Here is a 24,651-nt window from a genome sequence, read left to right on the forward strand (position 1 = left end):
AAACGTTTGATGTTTGATTTTGGAACTCTGAGGCATATATATTAAGAAATGCTTAGATCCCCACAGGTTTACTCTGTTTCTGAATCAGCACCTACTCTGTAGAGCCCAGGTGTCAGCTTTTCAGGGTCCCCATGAGAAACAAAGAGACCAAACAAGAAGAAACCAAACCCTGAGGACTGACAGTATAGACCAGGATCTGGAATTACATAGAATCCTTATATCTGTCTGGAACCCCTAGACTGGTGATATAAACCATCATCCTGCATCAGATGTGTGGAAACTCAGCCTGCCACTAAAGCTCAGTCTGGACCTCAAAAGGCAAAGGTCCACCTTTCAATAAGGATTTAAAGGAATATTTAGAAACGAGGCATAGTTCCACACCTGGAAGTACTCCGACGCTCTGAGTAAGAAATGCGGGTCAGGGGCGCCTGGGTGGCACAGCGGTTAAGCGTTAAGCGTCTGCCTTCGGCTCAGGGCGTGATCCCGGCATCATGGGATCGAGCCCCACATCGGGCTCCTCTGCTGGGAGCCTGCTTCTTTCTCTCCCACTCCCCCTGCTTGTGTTCCCTCTCTCGCTGGCTGTCTCTATCTCTGTCAAATAAATAAATAAAATCTTTAAAAAAAAAAAAAGAAATGCAGGTCAGCAGCCATGCACACAAATGCACACATGCTGACCATCAGCATCTCTAGTTAGTCCGTCCTAAACTAAACAATTCCAAATGACTGCGAACATGTGTGTTTTTCTATACATTTGACTGAGTAGGTTGTACCGAGTTCAACAGCACGCAGTACTTAAAATCAGATTACAGATTTCACCTCTGGGGGAAATAAGTGAATAAATACATTTATCAATACAATGACCAATCATAGAAGATCCACAATGTACATGACAACACCCTGGAAAACAATGCGTCCACTCCCTGGAATCAAGAAACTGTACCCCAGGGGTGCCTGGCTGCCTTGGTCAGTGGAACATGCAACTCTCGATCTCACGGTCATGGGTTCAAGTCCCACATTGGTCATAAAGCTTACTTAAGAAAAGAAAAAGAAACTGTACACCAGAAACAACTCAAATGGCCTTCAACTGGTACAAAGGAAAAACTATCTGTGGTACGTCCATGTCATGGAATACTGCTCAGCAGTAGAAAGGAACAAACTACATCTAGCAACACAGATGAAGATCAAACTCATTATACTAAGTGAAGGAAATTAGACGCAAAGAAAAAAGCTAACTGTATGATTCCATTTACATACATTCTGACAAAGGCAAAACTATAGGGATAGAGTGCTTTTCAGGGTTTAAGGTCACAGGGGAGTTGACTACAAATGGTAAAGGCTGATTACAAAGGATAGCACAAAGGCATTCAGGGACAGAGTGATGGAAATGTTTTGTTTCCTGCTGGTTCCATGACGTCTTGCACTTGCAAAACTCATAGAATACTTATACCCTCAAAAGTGAATTTTCCTTTATGGATATTAAAAATTAGATAACAAGTGTAAAAGCTTCAGTATCTTTATGTCAGAGAGAGAGAACCGTCTTTTGAATAACCCTATCAAACTCTTGCTTATCACTTCAAGAAACTAGTTTCAATGTCACCGCTTCAATAAAGCTTCCCATACTTCTCCGTGTCCTCTTAACTTTCTAATTCTCTCTTCCTCCCCCACCCCACCTTTCTTCTTTAAGGAAATAAACATTATTCATATAACTCAAGCCTATATGTTAAAGGATCCCTCTCTCCCCAGGGATAACCTCCATTCTGAAGGTGGCATGCCCCTTCCCTGGCACGTCTGTTATATCTACATAATTACGTACCAACAACTTTTATATTTGGAAAGGTTTACAAAATCTTTTCACATTAATAGTTATTAATATTAACATTACTATCACATGTATTCTTTCACAATTTGCTTTTTTCATCCAACACTGCTTCGAAGACAATCTGTTCATTTTTAACTGCTGCAGAGTATTTCACAGCAGGAATATGCCCATATACTCATTTACTGTATCCTTGACAGATATTTAAGCCATTTCCATGCTCCATGTTACACAGTTATCTGTTCTGTCTCATCTTTCTGCAAAACAATGAGCGACTCCAGGGCAAAAACCATCCCAAATCCCTGTTCCTCTCCCTAATTTCCATCACACTGAAGAATCATGGCACATACAATGGGGTTCGCATGGAAGAGGATGCTGGGTGCCTGGCATGCACTAAGCACTCCATAAAAATGTGCTGAATGAACAAATGATGACAAAATACTTCAAATCTTGTGCTCTCCACTCACTTCTCCATAGTGTAAGATTTGGGGGGCAACTGACTCAATTCTCACTATAAAGTCCTATAAATATTCCTATGTCCAAATAGACATCTATGAAACAAGATCACAATTTTCCTTTCTCCTTAGAGGATCTCAAAGCACTATACAAACCACGATCTTCTCCACTGACATTTGTCCCCTCAGTGTGCCTCAAGGTCAGCTCGGAGCAGTATTCAAAGCTTGAATACCCTTTACCAGTAGCTGTAAAAGGCCGGAAACAGAGTCTGGAGGTAAGTAACAATAACAACCTACGACTCCCAGGTCTTTTTTTCCTCCAGGATTTGTTTTTTCCTTTCCTGGGTCGCGTTTGTGCTCTAAGTCTGCTCACCTGTGTGGTTTAAGGCTCCGACATTAACCCGCGCGCCTTCAGCAGGTCTTAGGCCACCCCTTGCCCCTTCCCCCCACGTCTCCACTCTCTCTCTCATACTACTAAGTAGATCTAATGCTGTTTGATCTCATCTCCAATTCTTTGCAGTTTAAGAAGCTGTGTAGCCTTGATGTACAAGACAAATACACGCTGTAGCTCTGGGCTTTCAAGATCATCTATCATCATCCTGCCTTTGGACGTGACCAGTACATCGTGTGTTTCAGAGAAATTAATCTGGTGTTTAGGAGGAGAAAAGCATTTCAAAATCATTCTGCGTGCAGAACCTTCCTGCAGACCTGCTGAGGCATTTTCGACGCCTTTCGCCCCTGCTCAGCAAGCCTCAAACTTGACCTTCGAGAGGATTTCAAGGATAGTACCTTCCTCCCTTTCCCTCTCCTGTTCCAAGAGCGCGCACAGGCCTCCTTCTGAGAAACAGCTGCCCCGGACCAGAGCTCGGAGGACTGCACGTCTAGGCGCGCGAACGCGGCGGGGAAACCGCAGGAGGCGCAGGCGGAAGGCGGAGGCCGGGGGCGGGGGGGGGGGGGGGTTTGAGGCGGGGGAAGAGGGGGCGGGGGGTGCAGGAGAAGCGGGAGGGAGGAGGAAGATCATCTGCATATGCATGAGGCACCCAGCACTGCCCTCTTCCCCGGCAGCTGCTCGGGCGGGAGCAGAGGAGGGAGGCGATGTGGAGGGGAGGAAAGAGACGCGGACCAGGCGGCAAGAGCAACCGCTAAGGCCGACGCGGGTTTGGAGAACGGAAGAGGTGATTTGCATGGCGCCTGGTGATTGGATGATGGCCGGAGGCTGGGTCTGAGAGGCGGCTGCTGAATGGTTTAACGGAGGAAATTACAGGATTCATTTGGCTAAAGAAAGCCCAAGAGGGCCCGGTCTGCGCAATATGAAGCCTGGCCGCGAGGGGGCGCGATGTCCCATCTTTGTTCCTGTTAAAGGCTCCTTTTCTCTCCTCCCCACCCCCTCTGTCCCTGCCCCCACCCCCCACACACAGACACACGCAGAAAGTGCAGAGAAACCCTGTGATCCAGTCAACTGGCTCTGCCCCGTCTATTAAGAAAGATGAACACTCCTTTCTCTTCCATCTCCTTCATGGGAGACCACTTTTCATTTCAGATTATCACATCAATAAATATTCTTCCAGGAATAAAAAAGGCACTTTGCCAAAAGATAAGAGAATATATATGAAATGTGTGGATTATAGAGAAAGACAATACATGTAGGCAGGGGAATAGGCACACATATGTAAATACGCACATAATCACCCTGAGAACACAAAATATGGTGGGGTGGGGGCATAGCCAGACAGGACACCCGGAGAGAACACGCATCACTCACAAGGTGCTCACGGGCTGTACACGCTCTCCCACACGCTGAGGCACACACCCACTGACCAGCATACCACCACCACCACTACACACACATACATACACACACGCCTTAGAAAAGGCATCCAAGTAAATTCACACGTAGTGGAAAGACTGCCGAGAAAATATGAGAGAATTTAAATGGTTCATCCCCTCCCCCTCCAAAAAATACTCAAGCAGAATGATTCTATTTGCATAATACTAATATACGCAGGACGGCGACAGGGGCAAAAAAAAAATGGCTCCATTGGAGGCACACACCAGATAATGCGTGTATACACACACAGAGACACACGCACGCGCGACTGTGGGCGGGACACACCCACACCCTGTGTCCTCCACCCACGGGCACAAGCAGAGGACAGATGCCATCAGCTGCCATCAGTACAGTTTTCCAGAAAACACTAACGTGAGAAAAACGTAAAGAAACCCACCCTGCTAAGGCACAGAAGAACCGTTAGTGAACCCAGGTTTTCTAAACACACACACACACATACACACACGCTTGTCAGACAGGAGAGTTAGGTTCAAAGAAATAATGGATGCACAATAGATAACTGAGAGCTAGAGTATGTCATCAGCTTAAACAATACTTTGAAATTACTTCAGCCTGAAGATGGCTTTCTGGGATGCTCCTGAAAAATCATACCTAAGAAAAATAAAACATTTTAATTTATTCTGCTTTTCTTTATTCTTCCCTCCCCCCCTTTCCTTCGTATTTTTTAAGACAGGGAAGAGGGAGAATTCCCCTTCCCCAAAGAAGGATAGCCCTGTTTTTGTTTTGCAAGCTCAAGAGCTTTCCAGTTGATTTCCCTGGGAGGAAGGTGCTAGGGAGAGGTCTTACCCGCAGCCTCCCAGCCAGACGGCACCACAAAAGGCATTATTACACATTCCAAATAACAAGGGCTGTCTATATATTTACAAATCTGTTCAAATATTTAACCTCTTAACTTGCTAAATATCCCCCTCTTCTCCCTTTCTTTCTCTCTTGCGCTCTCCCCTCTCCCCCTTTCTGCCCTCTCTCCTCCTTTTCCTTTCTCCTTCTAAATGAGGCGGGAGTGAGAAGTGCCCTTCTGGGGTCCAAAATGTGGCCAGGGGCGCTGGGCTTTACCTGACCCTATTTGAATGCCAATTTCGTTTCAGGCAATTGCTTCTTTGCCAGCCAAAAATCGGTTTTGAATCACCAGGGCTACCTTTTTTAAAGGAGAAGCCGTGATGTTGCCCCTGTTTTTAAACTGCTGCCGAAAGGCGTCTCTTAAATGGGAGGGATTTTCCTGACCCTTTGGAGTTGCAGGTGCCCCCAATCCGTGATGTTTTCCTCCGCGTTGCACCTTCGGCCCATCAAGGGGCTAAAAGAGGGGCAGCTGCGTAAGTGAGGACCTTCTAAATACAGCCAGGGAGTTTCGGCAGCATTTTGGCGACCGAACCAAGGCCAGAGGTGAGGCATACGCCTATTGCAGTAACCAATTTGGAAGGCCACCGTCGAAATTTTCTTACTGCACAAATCTTTCTTCATCGGTCTGATAAACTCATTCTGAGGACCAATGTAAAATGTGGAGATATTTAGCAGTGGGCCTTTAATGCAACAAAAGCGCTACATTAATCCAAAATCGAGGTGTACTCACTTTGATGCCTAAAGGGAAAAGAAAAGTTGTGGACAGGTTTTGCAGGAAAGGAGCAGGTGAACCTCTAAGGGCACTGACGCTGCCCACTCCCTACTCTCCAGGCAGGTGACCTGGGTGGACTTCACTTCGAAGGACCCACAAGCACCCTTCCCCTGGGGTGTTCCAGCCTCACGGAGGACTTTAATGTGACACAATTTAAGGTGCCCTGAAGGAGCTTCCCGCACAATTCAGGGGTTTTCTTTTTCGGAAAGATTTGCGAGGCAAATCCGCTGCCTCTAAAGTTGACACAGAAAAAGGACACTTCCTCTTATCATGTTTCCTCTGGCCTCAAAAAATAACTTCAGTTATGTACTTATTTGTTGCGGGGTGATGCAAACAGTGAAACTGCAGTTTGCCAAAATAATGGGGTGTGTGTCTCCATATTTGTTCAGTTGACCATCATATTTCAACTTCCACCATCTTCAGATATCTGTTCTTCTCTGAGGCGAACGACCCACCAGCGGCCAGAGAGCGCTTTAGAAAAACCTGCCCTCACCTCGGACCCTAGCCTTCAACACACTCAATTTGGGGATACACTTCTTAGTGTCCAAGAACTCCTCGCCGCCGGGTATCTGCCCGGCGTGACTCTCCCGAGGTGCTGAAACGCGCCTGTCTGCGTGATAATGGCCTTTGCTCGCAGCTGTCGGGGCTGGCGTGCCGCGCCAGAAGCGCTTAGAGCCACCCAAACCTCTGGCAAGGGGCGGGGGGCGGTAGGGAAGAGGGAGTAGCTAACATATATGTTTGAAGAGGTTTCCTAAAAACTTTTACAGATGTCAAAGAAGAGAAGGAAGGAAACTAAGTGAATTAAAAAAAAAAAAAAGTATGTTTACTCTTCGTGCCACGCCAGACCCGGAGGAAAACGTTGGCACTGGATTGTTATGCGATGTATTCTGCAAAATGCCATCTATTTGCATGACTGTGTGATGGTCAGGACATTTCTCCTCTATTGCACAAACCCCTTAGGAAAACTGCGGGCAGTTTAAGAGTTTTCTAGTTCTTCCTGATCGGAAAAGATATTCATGCAGAGACATTATCTAAATTTGCGAAAGAATGAAGGCTGCTTGTCATGCGTCCTTCGTCTCCAGTAATATGTGCCACCCAATTAGAAGCAATTTAAGCAATCAAGACCGTTATGAGAGCAGGGGGTGTTAAAAATAGGTTTTCTATAGCCTCAGAACTCTAATTCGGAAGAAAATCTAAAATTACATATGTATCATTTCTTTATAGAAAATAAATATATAATCCAAGTGTGTCCTGTTTGCTCTTCTTTTTTCCTCCATGGTCCCTCCCCCAGCGCCTGCCTTCCTTTTGGGAATTTATAACAGAAGTGAACTGTAAAGCTCCGATAAAGCCAAGAGATTAGGGTCCCTACAAAGTCTTTGAAATCAACGCGAGGATTTGGGTGGGGCTTGGCCCAGCTTTTCCCGGGCTTCCCGTCCTGTATCAAGAGCCCTTGTCAGTGGTCGCTATCTGAGTTCCGTCCGTGGTGGGCGGGAAAATCTCAAAAGTAATGCCCAGGTATGGAGGGACCCCATCCCTGGAATCGAGTTGTATGACCTCCCTGGGCTCCCGGGAAGGTGGGGTGGTCAAGGACGGCACTAAGGCGGTACACTCTGGTCACTTAAGTCAGTATAGCTGCTAACACATACATTCACCTTGGAGCTTAGGGGTACAGAAAAAAGGGGCAAAGAAGATGTCTGGGGGAAAGAGGTAAATAAAAACAGGCGCATGTTTCCGAACAGAACGGGAAAAGCAGAAATCAAAAAAAGTAAAGTAAAACAAAAAAAATAGACCCCAAGCAATGTCCTCTGGCAGAAGCAAGAATGCAAAACTCGGGGGCGCCACTTCTCACCCACTTCCTGAGCTCCCACTGGGCAAGCGCCAGCGCCGGGAGGCCCGGACGAGAGGCCGAGGGCCAGAGTGGCGGGCTCCCGCGCTTCTTCCCCCACCCAACCGAGCCTGCCCTTCCAGCACTGCAATTTGAGAAACAATTGTATCCTCCCCAACTCTTCTCAGAGAGCTAAAGAAAGCCGGTCCGGAAAAGGACACAAGTAAAGTTGGCAGAACTTTCAGGAAAAGAAAGGCCAGTGCCTCTGCTTCTTGCAGGCGCCAGGTCCCGAGCCTTTGATTCCTTTGGTCAGGAGGGCCACAGTTCTCTGAAAGTGAGTTGTGCTCAAAGCCAACTGAAAGCCCTTGGCAGCACAGGGAGCGTGGGGAGGAGTCTGCACTGAACCGAGCTCTGGGCTCAGAGTGGCAGGCTGACTTCCAGGGAGGCAGGAAGTCGCCTCTGCACTCCGCGAACAGACACCGGCTGTCTCCAGGGGGTGACAGCCTCCAGAGTGGGAATTAATCACCTGGCAGTAACCCCCTTCAGAACCCAGTCTTCTGGAAGGAGCTTAAGGTCAAAGCAATATTCCTTCCCCAAAGCCTCTAAGGGTAGAGGCAGAGTATAGAAGTGGGGACAGTGCTCTCAGATGTTCCACTGTTTCAAGACAATAGCTGTTTCAGAGAAAGCAGCAATGCCTCAACAGGACAAGCTGAGCATGAACGTCTGGGTTTCTCAGAATGTGAGCCCCAGGCCAACGGCCACAAGGAAGGCACATGCCAGGGCACCTCTCCGTCCTCCCACAATTCTTTACAGAAGGTTCTCATACAGAGCTACGAAGATTCCAATGTTAAAATCCTTCCTAATAGCACCTAATTTATTTCCTATTTGTTCTGCTTGTTTGTATCTGATTCGTGAAATGAAACCATTTGATTTTTAACAAATTGATCTATTTAACAATTCGATAAGTATTTATTTTCAAATAATCTTCCCTTGAAAACAGTGTTGAAATTTCTTGAATTTAAAGCTTCGTGATAGCTTTCGTGAAAACTTCATGAAAATTAATGGTACCCAGAATTCTTCGAAAAAAGAACTGAATTAGAAATAGGTGACATTTTAAAAATGAATAAATAATAAAAATATTTATCCTAATGAGGTTTTGATTTAATAAATATAGCTGTAAGCATTTCTGAATTTAATTCCTCCTTTTGCTACATAATGCCCTAATGTGTTGGGGTAAAAATCAGAATAGATATTATTATTTTAAGATTTTATTTATTTATTTGAGAGAGAGAGAGAGCATGAGTGGGGTGAGGGATGGAGAGAGGAGAAGCAGACTCCTGCTGAGCAAAGAGCCCCACTCAGGGTTCAGGCTCAATCCTCCAAACTCTGGGATCATGACCTGAGCCAAAGGCAGATGCTTAACCAACTGAGCCACCCAGGCCCGCCCAGAATAGATATTATTGACAAACAACAGTACCCTCTTGAAAGTTAAATTCGTCCTTTAAATCTACTCTTTTCATATAGCAGTTTGAAAGTCTAGCACACATATGTATATGCATAGAACATAATATAGCCTTTTCTCTATTATAAACTAGTGGGTGAATGTAAGTCTTTTCTCCTTACTGGATCTCAGCTTTGTTAATTTTGGAGTTCAAAAATTATAGGTTTTTTAAAAGATTTTACTTAACAGCAAGAGAGAGGGAGAGAGAGAGAGAAAAGCATGAGCATGGGGAGGGGGAGGGAGCAGCAGACTCTCTGCTGAGCCTCAGGGAGCCTGATGTGGAGCTCAATCCAGGACCCTAGGACCATGACCCAAACCAAAGGCAGATGCTTAACCAGCTGAGCCACCCAGGCACCCCCCCCAAAATTATAGTTTTAAAAAATATTTACTTCAGTGTATTTTACAGTTACATAAAGACACTATTAATAAACATTTTCCTGGCTATTTTATACAATGAGTCTGTATTTTAACTGTCTGTATAATACTCTGTTTTAACTGTCTGGGAGGACTGTCTAACCTGATCCATCACCCCATAACGGTCCAAGGGAATACAGGATGGATTATAAAGGATTGTGTATCTTGGGGAGGGGGGTGGGGGAATGGGATAGACCGGTGATGGGTAGTAAGGAGGGCACGTATTGCATGGTGCACTGGGTGTTATACACAACTAATGAATCATCGAGCCTTACATCGGAAACCGGGGATGTACTGTATGGTGACTAACATAATATAATAAAAAATCATTAAAAAAAAAAAAAAAAAAGGATTGTGTATCTTGATGCATATATTCACTTTTCTGTAAATGAGGTCATATCTCACTAGATTCCCGAAGAGTCATGATTCAGAAAGTTTAAGAACCATTGATCTATACTGGAAGCATCTGCAGGCAAAAACACAACAAACCCAGCAATCATTTCATTTGCATTCCTTTGCGTGGATGAAAGGGTTAGTTATTAAAAGTAATTTAAGGGCACCGCATGCTATGTGAACTTGTACAATAGCACTCCATCTAGCTGTAGAAAATGAAGATCTCAGGAATGGTGTTATATATAAGAATTATATGACCCTAAAAAGAGCTTAAATTTTTCCTCCGGCTATTATTGAAGTTCGTGAATTAATACTTTTGATAATTTTATAACTTCCTCTGGAAGACAGCTAGTTCATTTCAGTGTTTATAAGAATCAAGAACTATATGGAAGGGCGCCTGGCTGACTCAGCTGGAGGAGCATGAGACTCTTGATCTTGGGGTTGTGAGTTCGAGCCCCACATTTGGGGTAGAAATTACTAAAAAATAAATGAACTTTGAAAAAGAGAGAAATATGTAGAGAATATGCTCTGGTAGTATCCTTGAAGTTGTCTTTTTCTCCAGTAATAATCTTTCCTCAGTTCTCTTCCTTCTCTCCCCCCAGTCCCTCTTCTATTCCCAATACCCAGTCCCCACCTAGGCCCATTCTTCCAGGCTGACCCAAGCTTATTTAGTCTGAGCAACATTTTCAGGAATCAGCAGCAGCAGATTACAATGAACAATTTTTTTTCAATTTGGCCCAAGTTCTATGAAATTAATTTCCATTTCTACACAATCACGAGACTTCCCTTGGAAATATCAGTGACTGCACAAGCCATAGACAGATCAAGTGTAGGTGCTCAATCATCTGAATGGGGTTGGGTTATGTTGTCAATTGGAACAAGGTATTAAGTGATTAAACTGTGCCAGCAGACATAACACTTTTATCAAGCCCTTTTCTATCCAAGCAGGCACAAGGATAGTCAATCCCTGGTTCTGAAAGTCTCTAAGGAAAACTTGGAATGCTTTAAGAAACCATGTTTGCAATTAAAGCACTGGCATTTTTCTTTCCATCACAGAATAAAGGCCAAATACCATTTTGGAAACTTTACCTTTCTTTTTATTTCAATAAGCTGCTTAAGATCTTCTTGCATTCATTGACAGGATTTTTGGCCCCATTCTGCTGCACTAGTCCACAACCACTTAATTATTAAATGTTAACAGATTACAAGTGACTTAACAAAGGCACATTCAGAATTCCAGATACCATTATCTTAATTCCTACCACAGCTAGCATTCATACAATATAGAAGATCAAATACTAATTTGGGCACCATATTTTGCCTGCCTTTTTGGAGATAGTGTTAGAATACTGGTATGTCTTTACTTCATTCCTATCAGCATACCTGGCACATGGATGGGAGAAGGAGTTAATTAATAAATGAATGAATGAATATGCAGGGTACTCAGTGTCTATTTGACTATTTGAATCATAGGAGAAGTGGCAGCTTTTTAGTAATTCCTAGGATACTTCCTATAAGTGCTCTTAAGTGAAAAATACAAAATGAACGCAATAAAATACTAAATACATATAATAAATCTGAAATTAAATTAAGCAGTCCATGATCATAAAATTATTTTTAAAAGTCTTCCAACTGATGGAAATAGGAGAAGTAAAAATGAAACTTCCTTGGGAAGGCCAAGAGATTATTGTGTCAGGCATTGTTCTTAGTGTTTTGTGTGGATTATCTCATTCAATCTCCCGGGAAAACCCTGAGACATGAACTATTATGACCATTTTACAGGTGAGGAAATCAAGGCAAGAGATGTTGACTCGCTACTCAGCATTCTATGATGCGGATGACTGCTATATGGCGGAGCCAAGTTTCAAATGGAGGCATCTGGTTTGAGACAGAGCTCTTAGCCATTTAGGTGGTACTTCACACAAAACAGTGTTAAACTGACAGTCACATGATTTGTTGAAAGACGTATAAGAACATGGGAATTAAATATTCAGAAAAATAGGTGCTTCAAAGAATCCAAAAATTATACTCATATTTCTAATGGCAAATAAATAAATAGGCAGCACAACGTGAACTGTAGAGTCAGCTGAGCTGGCTTCACATCTCTAAGTCCTCATTTTTTGGCTGTGGGCAAGTTACCTAACCTCTCTGAGCCTCAGGTTTCAACTGTAAATTGGTAATAAAAATACCAAACTTATGGGATTGTAATGATTAAATATAATGGATACAAAGTACTTTCTATAAAAGAAGTATATAGTAAATAGCAGTTACTATTATGTGTGACATAGATTATATAAGATTATTGTAAGATTGAATAGTATCCTAACTTCAGCATTGACTCTATTTTGAAAATTGAAATACCAATTTTCAGTTGAGTTAGGCTCCTTTAGCTACTTCCACAACATCCCACTGTTTTTCCCGATCTGATATCTTCAGAGAATATTTGCTACAATTAACATGAAACCAACGTTAACGTTCTTTGTGTTTCAGAGATAAACTTGCAAACAATCTCCCTGCCCCCACCAAAAGTATTAAGAATATCTAATCTGGAAGGACGCCTGGGTGGCTCAGTCAGTTAAGTGTCTGCCCTAGGCTTGGGTGGTGATCCTGGGGTCCTGGGATCAAGTCCCCCATCGGGCTCCTTGCTCAGCAGGGAGCCTGCTTCTCTCTCTGCCTGCCACTCCCTTTCCTTGTGCTCTTTCTCCCTCTCTCTCTCTGACAAATAATTTTTTTAAAAAGAATATCTGATCTGGAGAAGGCCTGAAATATGAGGAAAATGTGTGCAAGGGCATGAGGGAGCTTGAAATGAGGAGACAGACTTTTTAATCTGGTCATTAATTTCCCTGTAAGAAGCGGTCTCTCTGCTAATAACATATTTTTAAATTACATGTATTTAATTATATACTTATTTTTACAAATTCTTATCAAGGTAAAAGATATATATGGTTAAAAATAATAACATAGATTGACTTACGATGAAAAGGAACAGTGTCCTGCCCTTTCTTCACTTTCATTATAGCCCCTCATAAAGAATCATTTTAAATGTTTTCAATTGTTTCTGATTTTTTTTCCTGGTGATTACTACCATATTGCTAAATATATGTTTATACACCTATTTGTTCATTAATTTGGGACAATGTCATAAACTTCCTGACATGGGAAGTGCAGATATAAGTTACCTGTACATACCACTTCCCATACATTTTCCCAATGTAGTTTCCTCACCACTTCTTACTTTCTACATTATTTATCGTTTTTAATTTTAAATAATACATTTCACATGTATTTCTTGATGCAACCACCTCAGGTAATGTCCTTTGATTTCACACTTTAGCTCTCCTCCCATCTCTCACCACCCAAATAGTATATTTTTTAATTCTATATTTATCTTAGCAAATTTGAAGACATCACATTCTGCTTTTTTAATTCATAAAATTAAGTTTACGTACCTTTTTATAAGTTAAATATAAAGTTGAAAATCAATAAAGTTTTACAATTGTGACAAGGTAAATATTATTCATTGCACAACTGAAGTATTTTCTCTTGTGCACCCTTTTTGCTTTTCCTGGAATTTCCTATTGCCTTTCTTTTTTCCCTTGATTTCTCTTTGTTGCCTCCATAAAGTTTGATAGAATTGAAACTCTGAAGTCTATTTATCTAAAACCTCCCTCCATGAGCTTTCTCCTTTTCTGCTCCAATCTTGACAAATTTCTCTCCAAGCTGTCTCTACAACTGATAGGCTGAGACATCCCTTCATTACTTTCCTGGGTGACAGCCAGTATTTTCTGCATTGTATCTAATGTCATTTTTTAAAAAATATTTATTTATTTATTTGAGAGAGAGCATGAACATGTGTGCACAGGGTGGGGAGGGGCAGAAGGAGAGAGAGAATCTCAAGCAAACTCCCCACTGAGCGAGGAGCCCAATGCAGGGCTCCATCTCACGCCCCTAAGATCATGACCTGAGCCAAAATCAAGAGTCAGATGCTTAACCGACTGAGCCACCCAGGCACCCCTCATGTCATTTTTTTTTTCCTGTGAAGAATTCTAGGTTTAAATTATCTTCCTTCAGAAAATTTAAGTAACTGATCCATTATCTTTTGCTATGGCTGATATAAAGACCAATTGAATCTGATTCTTTTTCTGTTGTAAAAGTTCAGGCACCTCTACCCCTAGGAAACTTTTAGTCTTCTCTTTATCCTTAGTGTTCTGTACATTTATATAATGTATTGAATATGGGTCTGCATTTATTTACTGTTCTGAGCATTGAATGGATACCTTCAGTCTAATTACTCATGGTCTTCAACTCTACTACCTCTTTTTAGTGGTCTTTTTTTCTGTTTCTAAAATTCCCATTAGCTTTTAAGACTTGGGCACCCGGCTGGCTTAGTCGGTTAAGCGTCTGTCTTTGGCTCAGGTCATGATCCCAGAGTCCTGGGATCCAGTCCTGTGTTGGGCTCCCTGCTCAGCTGGGAGTCCACTTCTCTGCCCCTCCCCTGGCTGGTGCTTCCTCTCTCTCTCTCAAATAAATAAAATAGTAAAAAAAAAAAAAAAAAATACTTTTTTTTCTCTTGCATGTCCTTTATATTTTTATACCTTTTTACCTTTTTTTTGAAATTTACTTTATTCTTCAGTCATTCAATTGTATTTTAATTTGATAATCATTTTTAAATGCAATGAGCACTTACTCCATCTATAATCTTTTTTTCATAGCATCCCATTCTTATTTTACTGATGTATTATGCTTTCTACTTTTTCTGTGGTATACTTTAGAATTTTTAAGGATTTTTTCTATTGTTGTTATTCCTGAACTACCTAGTTCCTTCAGGGTACTGTCATCTCTGTGTCTGTTTCTCTCTCTCTCTTTTTTTTTTAAGATTATTTATTTATTTATTTGACAGAGAGAGCATGAGAAGGGGGGAGGAGCAGAAGGAGAGGGAGAAGCAGGCTCCCGCTGAGCAGGGAGCCCGATGCAGGACTCAATCCCAGGACCCTGGGATCATGGCCTGAGCCAAAGGCAGACGATTAACTGACTGAGCCACCCAGGTGCCCTGTTTCTCTCTTTTTATGACTTTTTCTGGGTCTTTCTCATTCATAATGCTGGCTCTTCTCAAATGATTACAGATGCTCAGTGTCTGTTTATAAATACGAAATAGTAAAACGGCTGACTGGTTGCTCTCTGAACATGGGTAGGGTCTTATTTACAGGCAGTTCAATTAATAAAATGTAATTTGGAAGCTGGCCATTTTGTTGAAGAACACATACTTGTCATAACTCACAGGTCTTTGTTCTGTAGTACCAATGCCCACACAAGTTCCCTGGATCCACTTTGACAATTTCTCTAAAGAACTTTCATTATATTGTAAAATGATACAGTTGCCTATACTCTACATGTTGGAGTGGGGGCATTGGTGATTTCACATATAATCAATTAAATGTCTGTTTTTAGTCACACATCTCACCCCCATCCTCCCTCACACCTATTTCTGAGTTCTGAGTCTCAGGGTTCCACAGGGCAGTCTGGACCCCTTTTTGCCTGTAGTCGCCTCTGCATACATTCTAGGTAGTGGTTGCTTCCTCCCTGGTTCATTAGTTACCATTCCTCCAAATATTTTTCAACTTCTAGAACTTTTACAAAATCTCTCTTTTGTAGTTAGATTCCTTTTATGTTCTCTTATACATTTAAACATGGTTTTCTATAATTTATTAATGTTTTAGGAGGGTCAGACTTCCATGTTGAATCAGAAGCTTATGTTTACAAAATTTAAAAACCTTTTTATATTGTTCACACTTTACTTATTTCAGACATCTGATTTATTGCTTTTTATTGGCAGTTTGTAATCAATCATGAACCTGAGTTTAATTTACAGTATAAATTAAATAGTTAGTTCTAAGGCACAGTCTTGGATGACTTGAATGACCAAACATAACTCTTTCTTTTGCAAACTACGCTTCAAAATGTGAAATGGATATAAAATATTTATTTCTAGGGAGTCCTATGTTAGTGTTAAGAGCCTAGAAAAGACAGTGCTCGCTTCAGCAGCACATATACTAAAATTGGAACGATACAGAGAAGACTAGCATGGAGAGACTCTTAACTATAGAGAACAAACTGAGGGTTGATGGAGGGATGTGGGTGGGGGATGGGCTAAATGGGTGATGGGTATTAAGGAAGGCACTTGTGTTGAGCACTCGGCGCTCAAATCACTAAATTCTACTCCTGAAACCAATATTACACTATATGTTAACTAAGGAGAATTTAAATAAAAATCTGAAACAAAAAAGAGCCTAGAAAAGACAATCTTGGATTTTTTGATATTTATTTATACCACATATCTTTTCAAAAGCTACTTGAACAAACCAGAAAATCATACTTGTAGCAAAAGCATACACACCTACAGTTGGCATTCCATTAGTATTTCTAAGTTTGCTCACCAGCCAACACAGAATATTAGGTCCTTCCTTAAAAGTACCTTCAGTACCAGGGTGCCTGGGTGGCTCAGTTGCTTAAGGGTCTGCCTTTGGCTTAGGTCATGATCCTAGGGTCCTGGGATAGAGCCCTGCATCGGGCTCCCTGCTCGGCGGGGAGCCCACTTCTCCCTCTCCCTCTGCCCCTCCTCCCACTTGTGCACATGCTCTAATAAATAAAATCTTCTTAAAAAAAAAAGTACCTTCAGTACCATCACAATGGTCACAGCACTGTATTTAATACTGCAAATGATACACATTATTTGACCCTTATTCATCTATGCATCTTATAGATCAGCTCCAAAGTGGCTGTGTTCATGTCTTTCACCACTGTATCTCCAGGGCCTAGCATAGCTCTTGCACAATGTGGTCAATTGATAAACACGTGCTGAATAAATGCTGAATGAACTATGTGTCCAAACAAGGTTCTGAAATGGACAGTCAGGTTTGGGAAATTAGATGTAGTAAGATGTATTAGGAATAAGAGTCTGCAGTCTGTGATAAATGTCACAGGGGTCACCTCTGCAAGTGCAATAATAGACATTTAAAAGAGGGAAAGATTGCTTTAAGCCAGGATGATTACAATATCTAGCAGAGAATGAGGGATAGGATTTTGATAGGTAGAAATGAGAAACCCTTTATATGGCATAAAGGGTTTAAGTCAAAATAATATCCAGCTTACAAAGTGTTTGCACTTATTCAATGTATTTAACTTAAAAACAAAACCCTGACTTACAGAATTCAAAAATAACAGTTTCATAAGCACTAAACGCAAATCAGGTTTTCTTTCTTAGATCAACTCTATAAAGTTATTGAATGGACATGTCGACATTATCATCTTGGTATACAAAACCACATTCTTGAGGCAAGGTTAAAGAGTTTCATCCATACCTGCTTGGCTTTGGAGCTGAATTAAAATATAATACTAATTCACTATGCAAATATCCCTTACTTACAGTTGATTGTCTGCTTAAGAAATAAGGACAAATATCTTTCATTCCTTATTATGTTACTAAGTTTTAGCAATTTCCACTTGCAGTTCTTCGATTTTCTTGATGAAAACAGAATGTCTGGATATTTAATGTTCTGTTTACAAATATGCAGGTGCTCACACTTTAATCAAATAAACCACAAAGCAGATCAGGCAGCACTAAATGACTCTGGCTGATATTCCCCAACAGAGCACAAACAGGGACAGATTGTGACACTCAGGGTGAGCTGGTGCACATACTTAGAAGAGTTTTATCTGGGGCCCCCTATGAAGCAGAGTTGGGAGTCACCAACAATTCCAATTTTCCTAATAAGAGAAAGCAGTATCTCAAAAGAGACAAGGATAGGGTACCTAGGTGGCTCAGTCAGTTAAGTGACTTCAGCTCAGGTCATGATCTCAGGGTCCTGAGACTGAGCCCCACACTGGAGTCCCTGCTCAGTGGGCAGTCTGCTTCTCCCTCTCCCTTGGCCCCTTCCCCTACCCCTCTCAAATAAATAAATAAAACCTTAAAAAAAAAAAAAAAGACAAGGATACACATGACTACTCAGAGAAAAAATGTAACTGAGTAAAGAAGAGGAGGAAATAATCATAACAAATGATAAAATGGTAATAAGAGTCAAACACTCTTAAGTTCTTTACATGTATTAGTTCACTTAAAGAGAAAACAGAAGGAAGCTGGGGGAATAATTTATTTTCCTAAAACGTTTGATCTTAAAATGACATATATTTTTCCACTGTTATCCTTGAGGAAGTACGATGAACTTACCATACTGTGGCTCTGAAGTCTTGGATCTTGTTAGAAATCAGTTTTGCTTCATATTTTGGGTGATAAAAGAAGCATTCAGAGGGGCATTCACTGTAAACTCCACCAAGACAGCCAGATAGGAGAAATGCTTAGTGCCTTTCAATTTGGGGGTGCTGGGCACTCAAATTAATTATATTAATAAATCTCAAAGCAAATTCTAGATTTCTTATGCCTAAAACTGGAGTTTCATGTTGTTTTTATAATTTATTTGTAAGCTATATTCTAACATGTTATGTCCTCTTCTAAAAGGACGCATCATAATTTTAAATAGAATGAATGATCAAAAGCACAGTGTTTTGTAAAAGCACACTGGTGAGACAAGAGTCTTGGAAACGTGGATTCTAACCTCATCTCTGGCAAGAATCACCTGGGTGAGGTAATGAAACAGACCAAGGTTTTCTGGACACCTAATGTTGCGAGAAACTCACAAACTAGAACCCTGCTGAATGCCACCACCACCTACATCCCACCAATGCCAAACTGGTTATGTCTTTGAACTGACTTTTTTGCATTTGGCTTTGTTCTAAGATGACCTTCTCCTTAATGAACTGGCTGAGCTCTTCAACTCTAGTTCTAAAGAAATGAAAGGTGCCATTTACAGCCATCACACGAAGAAGCCATGTACTATTCAGGACATCTCAGGGGTGTAAATCGATTTTTAAAAGGCAGAATTATACACGTGCTTTAGTGGAACCCAATATTACAAGTCAATATCTAAACCACGTGGTCATTTTAAATTTCAAAGATATGCCTTATTTTTCCTATTTCACATGAGCAGGGCTTACTGGTGCTCTAAAACATGCAAATCAAAGTCCAGCAAAAAATGCAAGCTAATGGCAAAGCAGAAAGAGATCTTTAAAACCTGCTTTTACAAAGTTTCGACCTCTCTTAAAAGCATCAACTTCTTAAACATCAGTCTCTGTCTCAAAGGGACTAAAATGTCACTTTCTCATTTTGCAATGTCTAAGCCACCTGGCCCACACTTACGACACTTATTTTGCACTCCCCACATGCCTATGCCCATCCAGACACTAAATTAAGTGACCACTAGTACTTTTTAGACCACAAGTTTTTTAATTCTGGCAAAGCCAAGTAACAATGGAAGACTGTTTTGGAGTTAGCAGCATTGCCAAAATTACACCCATGTGTGAGCACCACTTTTGCGGCACACAGGTCTCCAAAACAGAAGCTCTGCTTCTGTTAGCAATGGAGTGTCTCTAGGCAGGAACAGTCAGAGCCCCCACGTGGAAAGGAGCAACACCTGGAAAGATTGTGAGAGCATTTGCAGGCTGTGCATAGTACTAAAAGCTCTGCTGAATCGTTCCACTGCGGCTCTAGTCAGTAACAAATTGAAGCACTTTATAAAATTTGTAGCTCTTCAATAATTTTGAATCACTTTAAAGTGCTCATGCTCCAAACCATAAAGTCTTTCTTAACCACTGCAAACGTCTAAAAGGTACATCGTCAAAATGACAGTAATCAACTCCCTCAATTTTAGGTGTGAAATTGCTCTGTGTTTTTTCTCCTTGTTTTTATTGTTCACCAAGTGCAAAAAAAAAAAAAAAAAAATTGGTCATAAGGACACAATGTGCAAAATCTTCATTTTTCAATAGCACCAAGTAACCAAACTCCTAAAAATTTCTCAGATGAAGAAATATTTGATTTTTAGATAATACCCTAAGGTAGGGTGTGTGTGTGTGTGTGTGTGTGTGTGTGTGTGTGTTACATCTGTCCAGGATCCTAATAAACTGAAAACAGTCATTCATAGGTACAAAAATTGCTGATCCAAGTTTTTGGGAATGCCCTTGAAATAAGATGTACCAGGTTACCAGGGAAAGTAAGGGAAGGGAAAGCAAAGGAAATGAATCAAGGAACTTTACAGTGTCTGAGTTTCTTTTCGAATTAAAATAAATTTCTTGTGGCTTAAACCACTAACTGAAGAGCACTAAAATAGTCATGTTGACACATTTTCTAATTTGCTTTTTTCTTTAAATTATTGAATTGATCCCATTCAGATTAGGTCCTTTCAGGTCATGAGTATCAGGCCTGGTACAGACTTGTTTACAAGCAAACCACATCATTAGTTTCTAAATGAAGGTGTTCGATAGTGTAATAATGTCTTTCATTTCCTGGGATAGCTGGAAATTATCTTAGAAACATTCTATGTCCAGTTTTAGTACAACTCAAATTTAGTTCACTTGAAAGCATTCATAAAAATTAAAATATCCTTACAAATTCGAGGCTGGGTGATACACATCTCACAGCTCTAGCTCACCCTAGTTGGTAGAACTAGTCACAGCGCCCCACCTAACTGCAAAACAGCTGGGAAGTATGAAGGAACATGCATGTATTTGTTAAGCAGTAAACATCTCTGTCATGGGTTCTACCCAAAACAGAGCAGTGCACCCTACTAAGTTTTTAAATCATACCATGTATTCATACAAAGCTTACTCTCAAGTCTAAGGTGATAATTTTTTTTCAAACATAACATGGATTGAACCTTATTTCCTCTTCCTATATTTGCATAGTTGGTGAACCTAGGGGCAGATTTTTCCTCCTCCAAATAAGAACTCAAATTCCTTAAAAAAAAAAATCTATTTATTTGAGAGAGAGCGCGCGAGCGTGCACACACACAAGCAGAGAGAAGGGCCAAGGGAGAGGGAGAGAGAGAATCCCAAGCAGGCTCTGCGCTGACTACAGAGCCCAATGCAGGGCTCAATTTCCCAGCTCCAATATCATGACCTGAGCTGAAATCAAGAGTTGCTTAACCAACTGAGCCACACAAGTGCCCCAAGAACTCAAATTCTTAAGGGCGGAACACAAGGGAGCTCTTATTGAGTCCCAGTGTGCAATGGACTGAACCAAATTCACCTGCTGAAATCCCAACCCCTAATGTGATAGTTATTGGGATGTGGAGACTTTAGGAGGAGATTAGGTCATGGGATGGAGCCCACCTGAATGGATTCATGCCCTTGTAAAAGAGATCCCAGAGATTTCTCTATTCCTCTTTCCATCACAGGATACAGTGAAGATAGCTGTCTACAAACCAGAAGAGGGCCCTTATCAGAACCCAACCATGCCAACACTCTGAACTGAACTTTTAGCCTACAGCACCATGAGAAATAAACTTCTATTGGTTATATGGAAGCCACCTATTTTGTAGTATTCTGTTATGGCAGCTTAAAAGGACTAACAGCGGGAAAGAAACATCTCTAGCTGGAGACTGTGCTATCTTCCCAATGCAGGTAGGCTACTTACTATACACACCAACAGTGGAGAAGGGGGATGAACTTGTTCAAGTAGATTGTTGGCCCAGAGAAAACATGGCCCTTCCTCATCTAATCAGGGAAACAGAAACAGTCTTCAGCATATCAGCAGGAGGGACACCCAGGAGAGACAATCCTTAGACCCCCTATTTATGAGCCTGAGTATAGCCTTGACTGCTAACTGGAAGCTGACTTGACTAGACCCAATCTACTATTTTTGTGAAAATATACAGCTCAAAAGCTAAGAACACAGATTTCATATATGGCATTGGGGCCTTCATTAAGGGATATTTCAATGACAGAAGAAAATCTTCTTACAAAGCAGTATTTGGTGTTGGACCTAGGTACCTAAAATAGGATCAACAGGGGACATTTACCAAGCCAAAAAGTGTGCTTTTTTTCTTTTTAATCAAATGAGAGAGCATTGATTTTACAAGGTTAACCCAGTTGATGGAGAATAGACTGAGGTAGTTAAACTGTTCTGTGCGCGTTTCCATGTGAATTAGTGTGAACTTAGGAATGTATTAAGGAACAGCTATTATACAAATTGCAAAGAGCTCCGGGGGTTCTCAACTAGGAGAAGGTTGCCTTCCTACAAGGCAGCTGGAAATGTGTATAAGTGCTTTGTTTTTGCTTTTTAGTTATGCCATTTTTAAGTGGGGGGCCTCAGGTGGCAACAATGTAGAGTCAGGAATACAAAATATCTTGCAGTGTACGCGACAATCCTACAATAAAGCATTTCCTGCTAAAAATACTAAGAAATACAGAGCTAAACAAATACAAATGCAAAAAACTTAAGATCAAGGTAGAAAAGCACTCTTTATATTCCTCTTTTGATGAGGCAAGAGCTCTCCCTATCATGTACCCAGAGTATACTAGTCTGGAAAAGGAGATAAAATACATCAAGAGATGGGAGGAACTTGAGACAAAGGCCAATAACATCTCAAGTTAGTTTTTATTCAGATATTTAAAAAGTACTTTGGCTCCTTCCTCCTCTTGAACAATGCAGTACTTAAAGGCTTCAGGTCGGGAAGAAAAAGATGGCGGAGGAGTAGGGGACCTTTTTTCAGCTGGCCCCCTAAATCTAGCTGGATATCTACTAGATCATCCTGAACACCCATAAAATCAGCCCAAGACGTAAGAAGATACATCTGGATCTCTACAAACGAACCTCTCCCGCGCTGAGTATTGAGGTACGAAGCCGGGAGCCGTGAATCTGCGCACAGATATCAGAAGATAAACAGAAGGGGGAGGGAGCTGCCGCACTCGGGCGCCAGGAAGCAGTAGCCACCTGCACTGGGGAGTGGCCGGACTCGCGGACCGGTACTCGGAGAGAGCAGACTGAGACCGTGAGCCTAGAACGCCCGCGACCAGACTGAAAACCCGAGCTCTGGCGCACTCACTGGAACCAGACTGAAACCGGGAGCTTGGGAGTGCACGCGTGACCAGACTGATAACCGGAGCGCCGGAGCACTCACCTGAACAGACTGAAAACTGGACCTCTGGAGCACAACCAGACTGAAAACCGGAGCTCTGGAGCGCTGAACCGGACTGAAACCGGGAGCTTGGGAACGCGCATGCGCCACCAGACTGAAAACCGGCGCTCCCGAGTGCGCATGCACCACACTGAAACAAGGAGCTCAGGAGCACGTGAGGGAACTGGGGGCTGGCGGTGTTAGAAGCACAAAGGACAGAGATGTGCTGGCCCTGGGAATGAGGGCTGGGAGAGTGGCTGTGGGGCACACATCCCGGGCCGCTGCGGGGGTTTTTAGCAGCACCAACGGAAACAGAGTTAGAGTGGGCAGGAGAGCTCAGTGCAGAGCAGACTGCGATCTCTCTGTTCTGAGACAGAGGCTAGATACGGCCACTGCTGCTCTGACTCTCAGAAGAGACACAGAAAACCACCAGGGAAAGCCGCCAGAGAACAAAAGCCCGGAAATACCAGCTCACATTGTGCCCATCCCCACCCCCCCTCGCAGGGGACGGGGCAACTCTACCCAAACAGGGTAGCCTGAGTATCAGCACGGCAGGCCCCTCCCCCAGAAGACAGGTTGAAAAATCAAGAAGCCCTCATCCCTAAGGTCCCTATTAAAATAAGTGCACATTGCTTGGGTCCTGCTCAATGATTTGGGCTCTGTACATCCCCCTAACCTCTCCTCATCAGAATGACAAGGAGGAGGAATCCCCCCAACAAAGAAAAGAAACAGAGACTGTGGCCTCTGCCACAGAACTAAGGGATATGGATATAACCAAATTTTCAGAAATGGAGTACCAATGGTCAAGATGATGTGTAGGCTTGAAAAAAATATTAACAAAAATATTAACAAGAATATAGAATCTCTAAGGGTGGAAATGAGAGCAAATCTGGCAGAAATTAAAAATCCTATGAATCAAATGCAGTCTAAACTGGATGCTCTGACGGCCAGGGTAAATGAGGCAGAAGAACAAATTAGTGAATTGGAGGATGCAATGATAGAAAAGAAGGAAAAACCAGAAACTTGGCTCAAAAAAATCCAACCTCAAGAATGTAGATTAAGGGAGATTACTGACTCAAAGAAATGTTTCAATGTCAGAATCATCAGCATCCCCGAGGGGGTGGAGAAAGAGATCTAGAAGAGATATTTGAACAAATTGTAGCTGAGAACTTCCATAATCTGGCAAAGGAAACAAGCATTCATGTCCAAGAGGCAGAGAAGACCCCTCCCAAGATCAATGAGAACAGACCAACCTCACATCACATAATAGTACAATTCACAAATATTAGATCCAAGGATACAATCTTGAGAGAGGCCAGGGGGAAGAGAATCTGAGAATCCTCACCTACAGAGGGAGGAACATCAGAATAACGTCAGACCTGTCTACAGAGACCTGGCAAGCCAGAAAAAGCCGGCAAGACATATTCAGAGCTCTAAGTGAGAATAACACGCAGCCAAGGATCCTTTATCAAACAAGGCTGTCATTCAGAATTGATGGAGAGACAAGGACCTTCCAAGACCGGCAGAAACTGAAAGAATACGTGACCACCAAGCCAGCCTTACCAGAAATATTAAGGGGGGGTTCTATAAAAGTAAAAAGACCCCAAGAGCAATACAGAACAGAAATTTACAGTCTATAGAAACAAAGACTTCAGGCAATATGACATCATTAAAATCATCTCTCTCAATAATCACTCTCAATGCAAATGGCCTAAATGCTCCCATAAAACCCCACAGGGTTGCAGATTGGATAAAAAGACATGACCCATCCATATGCTGTCTATA

The 24,651-nt window shown here is 42.0% G+C and overlaps 1 pseudogene; it reads left to right on the forward strand.

The window, feature by feature from the left end:
- The first annotated feature begins 15,888 nt into the window (after nt 1–15,888).
- LOC113255421 (U6 spliceosomal RNA) lies at nt 15,889–15,982 on the forward strand (annotated as a pseudogene).
- The last annotated feature ends 8,669 nt before the right edge of the window (nt 15,983–24,651 follow it).

The sequence above is a fragment of the Ursus arctos genome, unplaced genomic scaffold (genome assembly GCF_023065955.2).
Source record: "Ursus arctos isolate Adak ecotype North America unplaced genomic scaffold, UrsArc2.0 scaffold_5, whole genome shotgun sequence".
In the NCBI taxonomy this organism is placed as follows: Eukaryota; Metazoa; Chordata; class Mammalia; order Carnivora; family Ursidae; genus Ursus; species Ursus arctos.